This window comes from Bufo gargarizans, chromosome 4, assembly GCF_014858855.1.
Source record: "Bufo gargarizans isolate SCDJY-AF-19 chromosome 4, ASM1485885v1, whole genome shotgun sequence".
Lineage (NCBI taxonomy): Eukaryota > Metazoa > Chordata > Amphibia > Anura > Bufonidae > Bufo > Bufo gargarizans.
The window spans coordinates 383817423-383832072 of record NC_058083.1 but is presented as its reverse complement, the minus strand read 5'-3'; positions in this window follow the sequence as shown (position 1 = coordinate 383832072).

Sequence of the window (14650 nt, the reverse complement as noted above, 5' to 3'; positions counted from 1 at the left end):
TTGCTGGATGGCGACTCTGGACTTAGAGGACGCGTACTACCACGTGCCAATTCATGTGTCCTCCCAGAAATATTTGAGGACAGCAGTCTAGGTTCAGGGGGATTGTCTGCACCTGCAATACAGAGCCCTGCCTTTTGGGGTTTCTCAAGCCCCCAGAATCTTCACCAAAGTGATTGCGGAAGTTGCCTCCTTTCTAAGGTTGTCAGGGGTTCCGTTGCTGCCATATCTAGACGACTTCCTGTTTATTTCCCAGACCAGGGAAGGCCTGGTCCGAAACATCGAAGTTTCCTGCGCCCTATTAAAGAACTTGGGCTGGAAAATAAATTGGGTAAAGTCTTGCCTAACACCATCTCAGAGCTGTGTATTTTTAGGCATCCTGTTAGACTCCCGAGTAGAAAAGTCCTTCCTCCCGTCCACCAGGATATTCTCCATCAGGGAGCATGTTTGGGATCTTTTCAGATCCTACCTCTGCTCGTTCAGGAGGGCAATGGCGGTGCTGGGCCACCTGACAGCAACCTTTCCAGCAGTCCCATATGCACAAGCCCACACAAGGAAGCTACAATCATGCATCCTGCGCCAGTGGGACGGCCGCAAGCAGTCGTTGGACCGGATTTTCCACTTATCCGCGGAGGCGAGAGTGTCTCTCCTTTGGTGGACTGTGACGGAGAATCTCTCAGCCGGAGTACCATGGTCCTTTCAGGATCCGATAGTATTAACAACGGATGCCAGCCCGTGGGGTTGGGGGGCCCACTCGGAGAACAAAGGTTGGCAAGGGAGATGGGATTTGAAAACCAGAAAGGCCACCTCAAACTTCAAAGAATTAAAAGCAGTGGAGATGGCCCTAAGAGCAATAGCTCCGGACATATCCTTCAGGAACATAATCCTATACTCAGACAACTTAACTACAGTGGCATACATCATCCATCAAGGCGGAACAAGGGTACCTCCTCTGGCAACACTTTGTCAACAGATCTTTCAGTTAGCAGAACAGAAACATCTATCTCTGTCGGCAGTCCATATAAAAGGGAAGGAGAACATAGTAGCCGATTTTCTGAGTCGCACCCAGCTAAAACAGGGAGACTGGTGCCTAAACCCAGAGGTCTTCTCCCAGTTAACACAGAAATTCGGCCTCCCCACGGTCGACCTATTTGCCTCCAGGAAGAACAGGAAAGTGGAAAGGTTCTTCTCCATAAATCGTCTGGACGATCCAACAGCTTTAGACGGTTTGGCACAGAATTGGTCTCAGGAGGAGGGTTACGCCTTCCCTCCTTTTTCCCTAATCCCGCAGGTTCTGAAAAAAGTCCAGAGGGAGAAAGCGACAATTACCCTAGTGGCCCCAGCGTGGCCGAAAAGGTCCTGGTTCTCCTGTCTCCTAGACCTAGCAGTAGCCCCCCCTTGGATGCTGCCCCCTCGGGAGGATCTATTATATCCAGGGCCCAATCCTGCATCCCAATCCAGAGATTTTGCATCTGGCAGCGTGGAGGCTGAAAGGGAGATTTGGTTAGGCCGGGGTCTGTCCCAATCTGTAGTATCCACAATGTTGGGGAGTAGGAAAGCCACCACAGCCAGAAAATATAATAAGATTTGGGAAGTCTTTTCCTCCTTTTTAGGGATCAGTCCTGACCCCTTCTCTCCTCCTAATGTCTCTAGGGTCCTAGACTTTCTACAAGCTGGCTTGGATAAGGGGCTTAGGGCTTCCACACTAAGAGTGCATGTGGCAGCCTTAAGTTACTTCTTCGATTCCCAGTTGGCCCTGCACCCTTGGGTTAAAAGGTTTCTGTCAGCAGCTTCCAGGATCCGCCCTTCGATAAGACCCTTGTCCCCTCCTTGGGACCTAAACACGGTCTTGACGGCCCTGTCACAGAAACCTTTTGAGCCCTTGTCTGACATACCCATAGACATGCTCTCCTTTAAGATGTCCTTTTTACTGGCCATTACTTCAGCTAGGAGAATCTCAGAGATACAAGCTTTCTCGGCCTTTCCTCCTTATACCCAGGTTCTGGACGACAAGGTTATTATTAGGCCTCTCCCGTCCTTCCAGCCCAAGGTGGTTTCGGACTTCCATAGAAGTCAGGATGTTGTCCTTCCATCCTTTTGTCCTAATCGCTCTAATAGTTTAGAAAGGGAGTTTCATTGCCTGGACGTCAAAAGATGTCTGCTTGCCTATTTAGAGTCTACCTCGGCTTGGAGGTTAGAAGAAAACCTCCTTATTCAGTTTTGGGGTAGGAATAAGGGGCGGAAAGTATCCATGGCAGTTATTGCTAGGTGGGTGAAAAGGGCCATTTCCGAAGCCTATTTAGCGCAGGGTCTCTCGCCCCCTTCATGTTTCGGAGCCCACTCCACCCGAGCGGTAGCTACGTCCTGGGCCGAGAAGGCGGATGCCTCCCTGGCTCAAATTTGTAGAGCCGCAACTTGGAGCTCGCAGCATACTTTTTTGAAGCATTACAGGCTCCAACTTCATACGGATTCCGCCTTTGGTAGGAAGGTACTTCAGGCGGTTGTCCCCCCCTAGGTTGGCTTTAATAGTCTATCTCGCATGGGGTGCCGTCATGGGTGAGGGGAAAACAACATTGCTTACCGGTAATTGTTTTTCTCAATACCCATGACGGCACCCCCAAAATTTTCCCTTCCCTATAAAAATAAATAAATAAATAAAAAGGGGGAGCTAATGGGCTTAGTACCCTTTGTTAGGTTATATGCGGAGTAGTCCGCTACTGCCTATAGGTTTCTGAGAGCTCTCTCTCTTGAGTATTGTAGAGATATAATGTACCATATTGGATCTCTCTCTCTTTTCTTTCCTATGTGTATTCACCTCCGGAGTACTGTTTATTACTATCACTGGTGCATGGTGGGGGTGTGAACCTTTTATCTTCTCAGGTTTCCTGTCCCGGATGGGAGGTCCCTGGTCGCATGGGGTGCCGTCATGGGTATCGAGAAAAACAATTACCGGTAAGCAATGTTGTTTTCTCCTTCTGTTTTACCATACTGCTATCATTTGTCCCCTTGGGACCTTAATTTTGTGTTTTGAGACACTTCAGTTCTTACCCGGTAAACCATTGGAACAGGTATGTTACTCTTATACAAGGTGGCCTTTTTTGGACATCACTTCTGTTTGTAGGGTTTCTGAACTTGTGACTTTTACCTGTCGATCTGCCATTTTTGCTTGTATAATTGGGGGACACAGAAGACCATGGTTATACTGCTGCCACTAGGAGTTGACGCTAAGCTGAAAAAAGAAGTTGAACTTTAGCTCCTTCTCTCAATATACTCCTCTAGCAGTCACTGAGCTTTTAAATTTAGCTTCATGTCTGTAAGAGTGCTGCCCCTTTCTCCCCTTTCTTTCTCCTGTTCCCCAATCAGATGCTGAAGGGGTTAACTTAGGTTCTTTTCTAACCAAGGTCCCCCTATTTATTTTCCTGCCAAATTTTCCTGGTCTCTATTTACCACGGCTCCCATGTATAGTAGCGTGCTGTGGTTTCCATCCCTGAGCTGCACAGTTTTTAATCCGCAGATGGGAAGGGTGGCCTTCACTCTCCTTGATCCTCTCATCTCCCTGCAACTATGCTCCTCACCAGAAGGCTCGGTAGACTTTCAGCGCCACCTCTACTTGAGTCCCTGGCTTCATTCTGGCCTAGGCACGATTTTGTCAGGCAGATTTCTCACCAATACCGTCCACCCTCCTCCCAGCATACACTAATGCCCTCTACCACCTACTACTGGCACAAAGTTTTCACGCCTTGCCTTCCTTTTTCTTGACAAGCCCCACCCCAGCCTCTTGAATTAATTGAGTCCAAGGCTTTTAAATACCAGTGAAATGTATGTCCAACAGCCCCTTCCTTTGGCTGCATCTGTATTATCCCATATGAATGTGGAGTAATTGGGATAAGGTGATGACAAGCCTACTCAGTTCTGATGGCACTGGTCAACCACATCCTCCTCACCAGGTGGAGTAGTTGCGCTGTCCTTTGTTGGCTCCACTGACAGCCTACTTAGCTCTGAGGTGCAACAACTATCTCATTTACCCCTTCAGTTGTGTTATCTCTAGATGCTAAGGGGTGGACATTTAGAAACATAGAAGATTGATGGCAAAGACCACCTGGTCCATCTAGAAGAGAAAAAAAAGGGCAGGAGCAGCACTCAAACTGGCTTTTCCAGAGCTATGGTTGTAAGAATGCAGCAGCTGAGCTGAGGACCCCAGATCCAAGGCGGTCCAATAGAAGGCAGTAGAAAGCGAAGGCTACAGCAGCATATCCAACCAGTTACTTCTTTATTCAAAACTCCATGGCACAGTGTACAAGAGATGCAACGTTTCGGCTACATCTAGCCTTTGTCAAGCATATAATACAAATGATGATGCCCACATATAAATAGTTAAAAACATGCACAACCACAATATTATTCACCCAATCAAAAAAAGGGGTCGATGGAGGGAATCTAATTGTAACCAATAGTGATGGAGTCTCACAGCAGTCTCACTTAATGTGTATATGCCTGTCTAGCTCACCTGTATAGGCTTCCTATAATCAAGACTTGTGCAACCCTCGGCGTGCTGGTGGAGTAACCGCATGTCGGTGTACGTCAATTGTCTGCGACAGTGCAAAGTTTAGTCAAATCTCGCGGGCTTAAAACGGCGGCGTAAACAACAAGTCAGTGACGCCTGTACCGGCGGCATAGCCAGCGTGCAAGTCACGTGACCGACAATCTCAGTCACATGACCGCTGTAAGTGTATATGTAATTGGTAGCCACGCTCTAATGTTATGACAAACTTTCACGTAGACTGCAAATCTTAGCGAATGGAACCCCAAGGTATATTCGGTGTTCATAATGTGGGATGAGCACATGTCATAAACTATGAAAATAATTGGTGCAAACAAGCTATAGTAAAGGTACCCCACAATAATCAGGCATAGGGATTATTATTACGTAGATATATCTCCATCAATAGGATGATTTGACCGGGGGGGGGGGCACATAAATATCCTGTGTAAAATCGTGTAAAACAATACTCATAATGGATGAAGACCTAGCTGATCCCTGCAACATTGAACTCAAGATTGAGTCCATCTAGTCTGCCCTTATATTATTTCTTTTTTTTATCTTAGGATAGTCATATGTTTATCCCAGGCATGTTTAAATTCACTTACTGTACAGTAGATTTCCCAACCATATCTGCTAGAAGTTTGTTCCACGCTTTAAACCACTTTTTCAGTAAAATATTTTACTCATGATCTTGCCTCTAGCTAATGTCAGATTGTGTCCCCTTGTTCTTGTGTTTTAGCTTCTTATTGAGAACACTTCCCTCCTATACTTTATTTTTGCCTCTTCAGCAAATATAATTTATTATGCCGAGAAAGACCCTGCAGTCCATGCACACTATAAAAAAAAAAGCACCAGCTTACGTGAGCTCCCACGGTCCCAGCCACCAGAGGCTGTAATTTTTTCTTTGTGTCCACACACGACCACTAGTGATGGACGAACATCTGCTGGGATGGTTCGCGAACGCGATCAAATGTTTGCGAACCACAAGTTCGCGGCGGGCCCCACTCACTTTAATGACAGGCGAACCTGAAAAACCTTGAGCTCATATTTGCAGCCACCAAATACTTAGTAGAAGTGCACAAATAGTCCCACAACATGGACAATGACATACCAGAGGAGGATCAATGACAAAAATTCCAGCAAAAAATATGTATCTTAATCGGGACATTTTTATGCGTCTTAAGGGGAAATTCTCAGAAATGTGCCCTGTTGGAGCCTAGAATTTTTTATTTTAGGCCACGGGAGTAGGGGCCTTAAAAATTAGGCATTCACCTGACATAAAAGAAATTCTGATTATGCGGTTAATGGATACAAATTTTACTGTAGGCCACTGGAGTACAGGCCCCAAACATTAGGCATTAACTGGACAGAAAAGATCAAGTAGAAATAAAAAGAAAATGTCTCAAAATACGTTGCCTTCCTTCGATGCACTGCAGGTCCTGTAGTGATATGGGCCAGTTCACACAGTATTTTAAGTAAAGGACGGCGCGGCTTCACTCTCCGTCAAGGGGTATCCTCTCACAATAGGATTCTTCAGCACTTTGAAAATGCAGTGACATACGAATCTTCACAACTGCTTTTACCCTTCTGGTAGATGGTATAACCTTAAAAGGGATGTGTGCAATAGTGAAGTACCGCGACAAAAGGTTAAAGATGTACAATTTATTATACTCAGAAGAGAAATAGTATAAAAAGCCTTAAAACATCGCTGAATAGCTTTATGGTCATACCCGACCCGGGCTTCGCTTGACGCTTCGTCTGGGGCGAACAAACTACTGAATTATGGGCTGTCTAATAAATCCAATGAAACTCCGCCCTTTCTCTCAACGGGTTAAAATCATTTTATGCGATTTTTGATGTGATTTTTTTTTTTTTGTGATTGTCTAATTATTTTAACCTGAGAGAAAGGGCGGAGTTTCATTGGATTTATTAGACAGCCCAGAATTCAGTAGTTTGTTCGCCTCAGACGAAGCGTCAAGTGAAACCCGGGTCGGGTATGAACACAAAGCTATTCAGCGATGTTTTAAGGCTTTTTATACAATTTCTCTTGTGAGTATAATAAATTGTATATATTTAACCTTTTCTGGCGGTACTTCACTATTGCGCACATCCCTTTAAAGGTTATACCATCTACCACGAGGGTAAAAGCGGTTGTGAAGATTCGTATGTCACTGCATTTGGAAAGTGCGGAAGAATCCTATTGTGATAGGATACCCCTTGACTGAGCGTGAAGCAGCGCGGTCCTATACTTAAAAATAAAAGATCAAGTGATTATGTGGCCGGAGATATATTACACGGTCAATGGATATAAATTTTACTGCAGGCCAGTACAAATACAGGTCAAATACATATGTTTAAAATAACTAAAAATATAAAATTGGAGTAAAAACATGGCTAACTAAATCCCCCCCTCTTGAAAAAAAAAAAACTGAAATTTGATAACACAAATGCTGCACTTCCCAAATTCACTATATATATATATATATATATATATATAAAGTATATAATTGGTATATAACACCCCTGCTTCAATCAGTTTTTTTGTGGGGCAACTGGTGTATGACACCAGTAGAAATTATTTGTTCCAATAGTGTGTTTCACTCTGTGTAGATGCGGTAACGCAGCAGAACCACACATAAATGCTGCACTACCCAAATGCACTATATAGAAAGTATATTATTGGTATATAACACCCCTGCTTCAATCATTTTTTTGGGGGGCAACTGGTATATCACACAAGTAGAAATTATTTGTTCCAATAGCGTTTGTCACTATCTGTAGCTGCGGTATCGCAGCAGAACTGCACACAACTGCTGCACAATACAATTGCACTATAATATACTTTCTATGTTAGAAAGTATATTATAAGTATATTACACCCCTCAGTATATCACACCTATCGATAGCACACCTATACCAGTCCTTAAAAGGACTTTTGTGGCCCTATTAGCTAGCGTTTGGTGTCCCTAACAGCCTGTCCCTGCTCCACACAGCAACCTCTCCCTACACTAGCAAATGACTGAATGTAAAACGGCGGCCAGATCAGGTTTATTTATAAGATAGGGGGTATGTCCATGTGCTGAAACGTCTCAATTGGCTGTCCTGTACCACCTGATGGATGTGTCATGGGTCATAGTTCTTCACAATGTAAAATAATATGGCGCCGGCGGCCATCTCCATATGTTTGGCGAATCGCGAGCGAGGAAAGTTCGCCGCGAAACGACCGCCGGGCGAACCGCAAGGCTATCTCTAACAACCACCACTGATGGATTGCAGGGTGGTCGTAACCCCTGGCAGTGTATAATGTGATGGAAAAATGAATCAAGCATGCAAAGGAAGCAATATGGATAATTATACATTAGTAAGTGCCTTGTATTTACTTTCTCTACATGATAAATAGATGTGGACAGCACACATATAATTCATGTGCTGTCCACATTTTTTTTGCGGCCCTATAGAAATGAATGGGTCCGCATTTGATCTGTTAAAAATGCAAACCAAAAATACGTTTGTGTGCATAAGGCCTAAGTGTGTCTACATACAGTGCTGCCCATAATTATTCATACCCCAGGCAAATTTTGACAATTACTTTTATTTAACCAGCAAGTAATTTTTTTGACGGGAAATGACATAGGTGTCTCCCAAAAGATAATAAGACGATGTACAAGAGGCATTATTGTGGGGGAAAAAAAACATTTCTCAGCTTTTTTTTACATTTGAGCAAAAAATATGCACTGTGGAAAATCTCAGAGGACGTGGTCGGAAGCCAGAAGTGACACCTGTGCTGGCCAGGAGAATAGTTAGAGAGGTGAAAAAGAATCCAAGGATCACCACCAAGGCCATCCTGGTGAATCTGGGCTCTGCTGGTGGCAATGTCTCAAGGCAGACAATCCAACGGACACTGCAGACTGCTGGGAGACCAAGGAGGACGCCACTTCTCCAGATAAGGCACACAAAAGCTTGCTTGGCCTTTGCAAAAGCTCATCTGGACAAAGAAGACGACTTCTGGTCTTCTGTGTTATGGTCAGGTGAAACAAAAATTTAATTGTTTGGTCACAATGAGGTTTCCTTCATTTGGCGTAAAAAAGGAGAAGCCTTCAACCCAAAGAACACCATCCCCACTGTCAAACATGGTGGTAGGAACCTAATGCTTGGGGGGGGGGGGGGAACCTATTCACAGTAAACGGCACCATGAAAAAAGAGCAATACATGAGGATTCTCAACGACAACATCAGGCAGTCTGCAGAGAAACTTGGCCTTGGGCACCAGTGGACATTTCAGCATGACAATGACCCAAAACACACAGCAAAAGTGCTGAAGAAATGATTAGCAGACAATAACATTAACGTTTTGGAGTGGTCCAGCCAGAGTCCAGACTTGAATCCAATTGAGAATCTATGGAGGGAGCTAAAGATCAGGGTGATGGCAAGAAGACCCTCCAACCTGAAAGATTTGGAGCTCATTGCTAAAGATGAATGGGCAAAAATACCTGTGGAGACATGCAAAAGGCTGGTCTGCAATTATAGGAAGTGTTTGATTGCTGTAATAGCCAATAAAGGCTTTTCTATTGATTATTGAGAAGGGTATGAATAATTTTGGACTGGACACTTTGTGCTCAAATGTAAATAAAAGCTGAGAAATGTTTTTTTCCACAATAATGCCTCTTGTACATCGTCTTATCTTTTGGGAGACACCTATGTCATTTCCCGTCAAAAAATTACTTGCTGGTTGAATAAAAGTTACTTTAAGCCAAAATTTTCCAGGGGTATGAATAATTATGGGCAGCACTGTATGTACATAGTCACTGACAGTTGACCAGGGGCGGTCTTAAAGACGTTGTCTCAATTCAGTAAGTAGCATTTATCATGTAGAGAAAGTTAATACAAGGCACTTACTAATGTATTGTTGTCCATATTGCTTCCTTTGCTGGTTTCATTCAGTTTTCCATCACATTATACACTGATCGTTTCCATGGTTACAACCACCCTGTGATGCCAGCCTCTCTGGTGTCCGGGACTGTGGGAGCTCGCATAGACTGGTGCTTTTTTCTATAATGTACAAACACAGCCATGCTGCTGGACTTCAGGGTGGTCGTAACCATGGAAACTTTCTCTGCGTAATTAATGTTATTTGCTGAAGTGGCAAAACCCCTTTAACATATTTAACCCCTTAGTGACCACCCGTACGCCTTTTTACTACGGTCACGAAGAGGGCCATACTCCTTTTTTACGGTGGCCCAGTCTTTTTTACGGGACCCGCGCAGCGGGGAGTGAGGGCCCGTCTCTCACATGAAAGCCGCGGCCCTGCTCTAACAGCCCGAACTGGCAGGAGTGCCGATCCGGGCTGTTTAACACTTTACATGCCGCGGGCAATGGCGCCCACCGCATGTAAAGTGCTGACAGAGGGAGCGGACTCCCTCTGTCTCCCATCGGCACCCCACAAATGCGATCGCTGGCTGCCGATGTGTGTGTGAAGGCTGGCTTGGGGTCTCGTGTAGGCCCCCTGACCAGCCGTGAGCAATTTCCAGCAGGCTGCGCCTCTTTGGCGCAGCCTGCTGGTCAATGTCAGAATAGCACTGACATTAAAATGTAATGCACTATAGGGATAATGCATTGCATTTTGAAATAAATCAAAATGCTGTCTGTTATAGTTATTAAGCGGTAAATAATAATAAATAAATAAATCCCATTAAAAAAATTATGGGTTTTTTTTCCATAGAAAATATGCTTTTCAATAAAAAAAAAATTATTCTTAGTTGCCACGGAAAAAACGTAATAAAAAGTGATCAAAAAGTGCCATTTACTTCAAGATGATGCCAATGAAAAATACAAGTCGGCTCGCAAAAATCAAACACAACTTCATAGAAAGAAAAAAAAAAGTTATGGGTCTTGGGAAGCGGCAATGCAAAAACATTTTTTTCTTAAACAAAAGGGGTTTTATTGCAAAAAAGTTGTAAAACGTAAAAAAAAAACTATATGTATTTAGTATCACTGGAATTGTACTGACCCAGAGAATAAAGATATTATGTTATTTATACCGAAAAATAAAAGCCTTAAAATTTATAACGTAAAAACGCAGTGGCAGTATTGCTGTTTTTCCCATCTCCCTCCCAAAAAGAGTTAATAAAAGTTAATCAGAAAGTTATGTGTACCCAAAAATGACGCCATTAAAAACTACCAATTCGCAAAAAAACAAGCCCCCATAAAGCTATATAAATGGAAAAATAAAAAATTATAGCTCTTGGAACGCGACGATGGAAAAAGGAAGAAAAACACTTGGTTAGTAAGGCCCAAAACAGACTGGTCACTAAGGGGTTAAAAGGTTTCAATCTTGTCTCCCCCTTCCCCTTTGTCCTCAAGGCTACAAAGATTGCTACCCTGGTATATTTTATGCTTAAGACCTTCCACCATTTTTGTAGCCTGTCTCTGCACCCTTTCCACCCGTATGTCTTTGTGTACGTGTGGTCTCCAGAACTGGACATGGTATTTCAGATGCGGTCTCACTAGCGCTCTATACAGCGGGATCACAATCTCTCTTGACTAGTTATGTCTCTAACTATACAGCCAAGCATCCTACTTGCTTTCCCTGCTACCTGTCCACACTGTGCACTCATTTTGAAACTGTCTGATATCAAGACACCTAAATCCTTCTCTTTTGAAGTCCTCGCAAACACAACGCTGCCAATACGATATTCAGACTGAGGGTTCCTTCTCCCTAAGTGCATTATTTTATATTTGGAAACATCGATATGCAGTTTCCATTGTTTGGATCGTTTATCCAGTTAGAGGGAACCTGTCATCAACTTTATGCTGACCGTACCGAGGGCAGTATAAAGTAGTGACAGAAATGCTGATTTCAGCGGTGTGTAACTCATGAGCTAAAAGTAAGTGGTTGCCGAGAACCAGCATCATAATCATTTCAGCCGAGGCCTTGAAAAGAGTCAGATCTACCTGAGAAGAGTCCTGGTTATTCATAATCTTCTGCTCTTCCACCCACCTGCTGATGTCTGACAGTCTTCTACCTAGTTTTCTCCCCTTCTCTCTAGGAGAGAACTGCCAATCATCAGCAGATGGGTGAGAGCAGAGATTATGAATAACCATGACTCTTCTCAGGTAGATTTGACTCTTTTCAAGGCCTGGGCTACAATGATTATGATGCTGGTTCCCGGCAACCACTTACTTGTAGCTCATGAGTGACACACCGCTGAAATCAGCATTTCTGTCACTAATTTATACTGCCCTCGGTACGGTCAGCATAAAGTTGATGACAGGTTCCCTTTAACCACCTCAGCCCCCCTAGCTTAAACCCCCTTAATGACCAGACCACGTTTTACAATTCTGCACTACACTACTTTCACGGTTTATTGCTCGGTCATACAACTTACCACCCAAATGAATTTTACCTCCTTTTCTTCTCACTAATAGAGCTTTCATTTGGTGGGATTTCAATGCTGCTGACATTTTAACTTTTTTTGTTATTAATCGAAATGTACCGATTTTTTGGAAAAAAAATGACATTTTTCACTTTCAGTTGTAAAATTTTTCAAATAAAACTACATTTCTATATAAATTTTTCTCAAAATTTATTGTTCTACATGTCTTTGATAAAAAAAAATGCAATAAGTGTATATTTATTGGTTTGCGCAAAAGTTATAGTGTTTACAAACTATGGTACAAAAATGTGAATTTCCGCATTTTGAAGCAGCTCTGACTTTCTGAGCACCTGTCATGTTTCCTGAGGTTCTACAATGCCCAGACAGTAGAAACACCCCACAAATGACCCCATTTCGGAAAGTAGACACCCTAAGGTATTCGCTGATAGGCATAGTGAGTTCATAGAAGTTTTTATTTTTTGTCACAAGTTAGCGGAAAATGATTATTTTTTTTTTATTTGTATTTTTTCATACAAAGTATCATATTCCACTAACTTGTGACAAAAAATAAAAACTTCCATGAACTCACTATGCCCATCACAAAATACCTTGGGGTGTCTTCTTTCAAAAATGGGGTCACTTGTGGGGTATTTATACTGCCCTGGCATTTTAGAGGCCCTAATGCATGAGAAGTAGTTTGAAATCCAAATGTGTAAAAAATGCCCTGTGAAATCCTCAAGGTGCTCTTTAGAATTTGGGCCCCTTTGCCCACCTAGGCTGCAAAACAGTGTCACACATCTGGTATCGCCGTACTCAGGAGAAGTTGGGGAATGTGTTTTGGGGTGTGATTTTACATATACCCATGCTGGGTGAGAGAAATATCTCTCTAAAAGTCAACTTTTCCCATTTTTTTTATACAAAGTTGTCATTTTAGAGAGATATTTCTCTCACCCAGCATGGGTATATGTAAAAAAGACACCCCAAAAAACATTGCCCAACTCCTGAGCACGGTGATACCAAATTTCCTCCAGATTCATATTACTAAGGTTCGTTTTTGTGTCTAGCGATTTGTTGCCATTATTGTCATCATTGCTGTGTGTCCTCCCGCATTTTTTGTTCTGCTCTTTACTATGCATCCCAACGTTGATGGTCATAAAGAGGATTATGTGGAAGCATGCGCACTTTGTGTCCCCCTAATTAAGCCAGCAATATGTTGTGTCCTTGATGTCATGCAGTAAGTCACACAATCTCAGCTACTATATGATTATTTATACATTTTACTACTGCTCCCCCATATAGGTCTTGTACCAGTTGTACCTGGATTGTGAAGAATATGATCCCACCTTGGAATCAACCCGTATATATTGATATATATATATGTCTGTCTGACAGATCTTCTCTGTATTGTATTATTATATGTATTTGCACTATATCTTAGATATCTCTATATCAGTTTGTTATCGATACTCTGTTGTGTCTCATACTTATTGTCTGCCCTATGGGTTATGTCTCTACTAAAATTCCATGTATTTCGGTGGACCGAAACGTTGGCCAGTGTTATAAGATTCAGTCTTGGGATGGACAATAAGTGAACCATTTCTGATCACTTTAAATACGAGTGCCGTGGTCTTTACCGATTTCATATTGATTATTACCACTGAGCACCGACGGTTACACAAGGAGTGCCATCCACTACAAACTATTATACTATCGGGATGGGGACCCGATCTTTATTATTTTCCCTTATAACATAGTTATAAGGGAAAATAATAGCATTCTTAATACAGAATGCTTAGTAAAATAGTGATGGAGGGGTTAAAAAATAAAAAACAAATAATAAACTCACCTTAATCCACTTGAACGCTCAGCCTGGCATGTCTTCTTTCTTTTTTGATGAAGAGGACCTGTGGTGACATCACTGTGCTCATCACACGGTCCATCACATGGTCCACCACCATGGCGATGGACCATGTGAGGGACCATGTGATGAGTGCAGTGACGTCATTAAAGGTCCTTTAGCCAGGTCCTGAAGAAAGTAGAAAGAAGAGGAGATCCGCTACGCGATGAAGTGGATGGGGTGAGTTAAATTTGTTTATTATTTTTAACCCCTAAAGCCACATTTTAATAAGCATTCTGTATTAAGAGTGCTATTATTATTATGCGTGCAAAAAACATTAAACCGCTTTGCACTCGCTCAGAAAAATTGCGCGTTTTTCTGCAACGCACCCGCATCTTGTCCGGCCCTCACACATGACGCCCGTGTGAAAGAGGCCTTAGGGTCACTCCCAGTCCCAAGCCTAGACTGCTATTAGGCAGATACAAAAGGCTGGTGTATACTCTAGTTGCAAAAAAGCAGCTGAACTATTTGGGTTACTGCCAAACCTTGACTGCTGTTGGATTTAGAAACTAAGCATGAGATTCGATCTATGTGAATGAGAAGTGATAGAGGGAGTCCATTTGTGGATAAAATATGTGGATATGGATCTTGACTAGTGTTCATACCCCTTGTGATTGAAGAAGGGGAACTAGGGAATTTGAATAGTTTTAGGAAATATAAATGTTTTGGGGTATGAACTCCTATTTGTACATGGAAGTTTTATTTTATATTTATTTTTTCTTTGATTGTACAATATGAATTAGATGTGGGTATGCAATTATGTATTAGAAGATATGGAATGAATTAAAATGAAAGTATGAAAGGTAAATTATGTAAATAGAGGGAGGAGTTACTTCCGGCA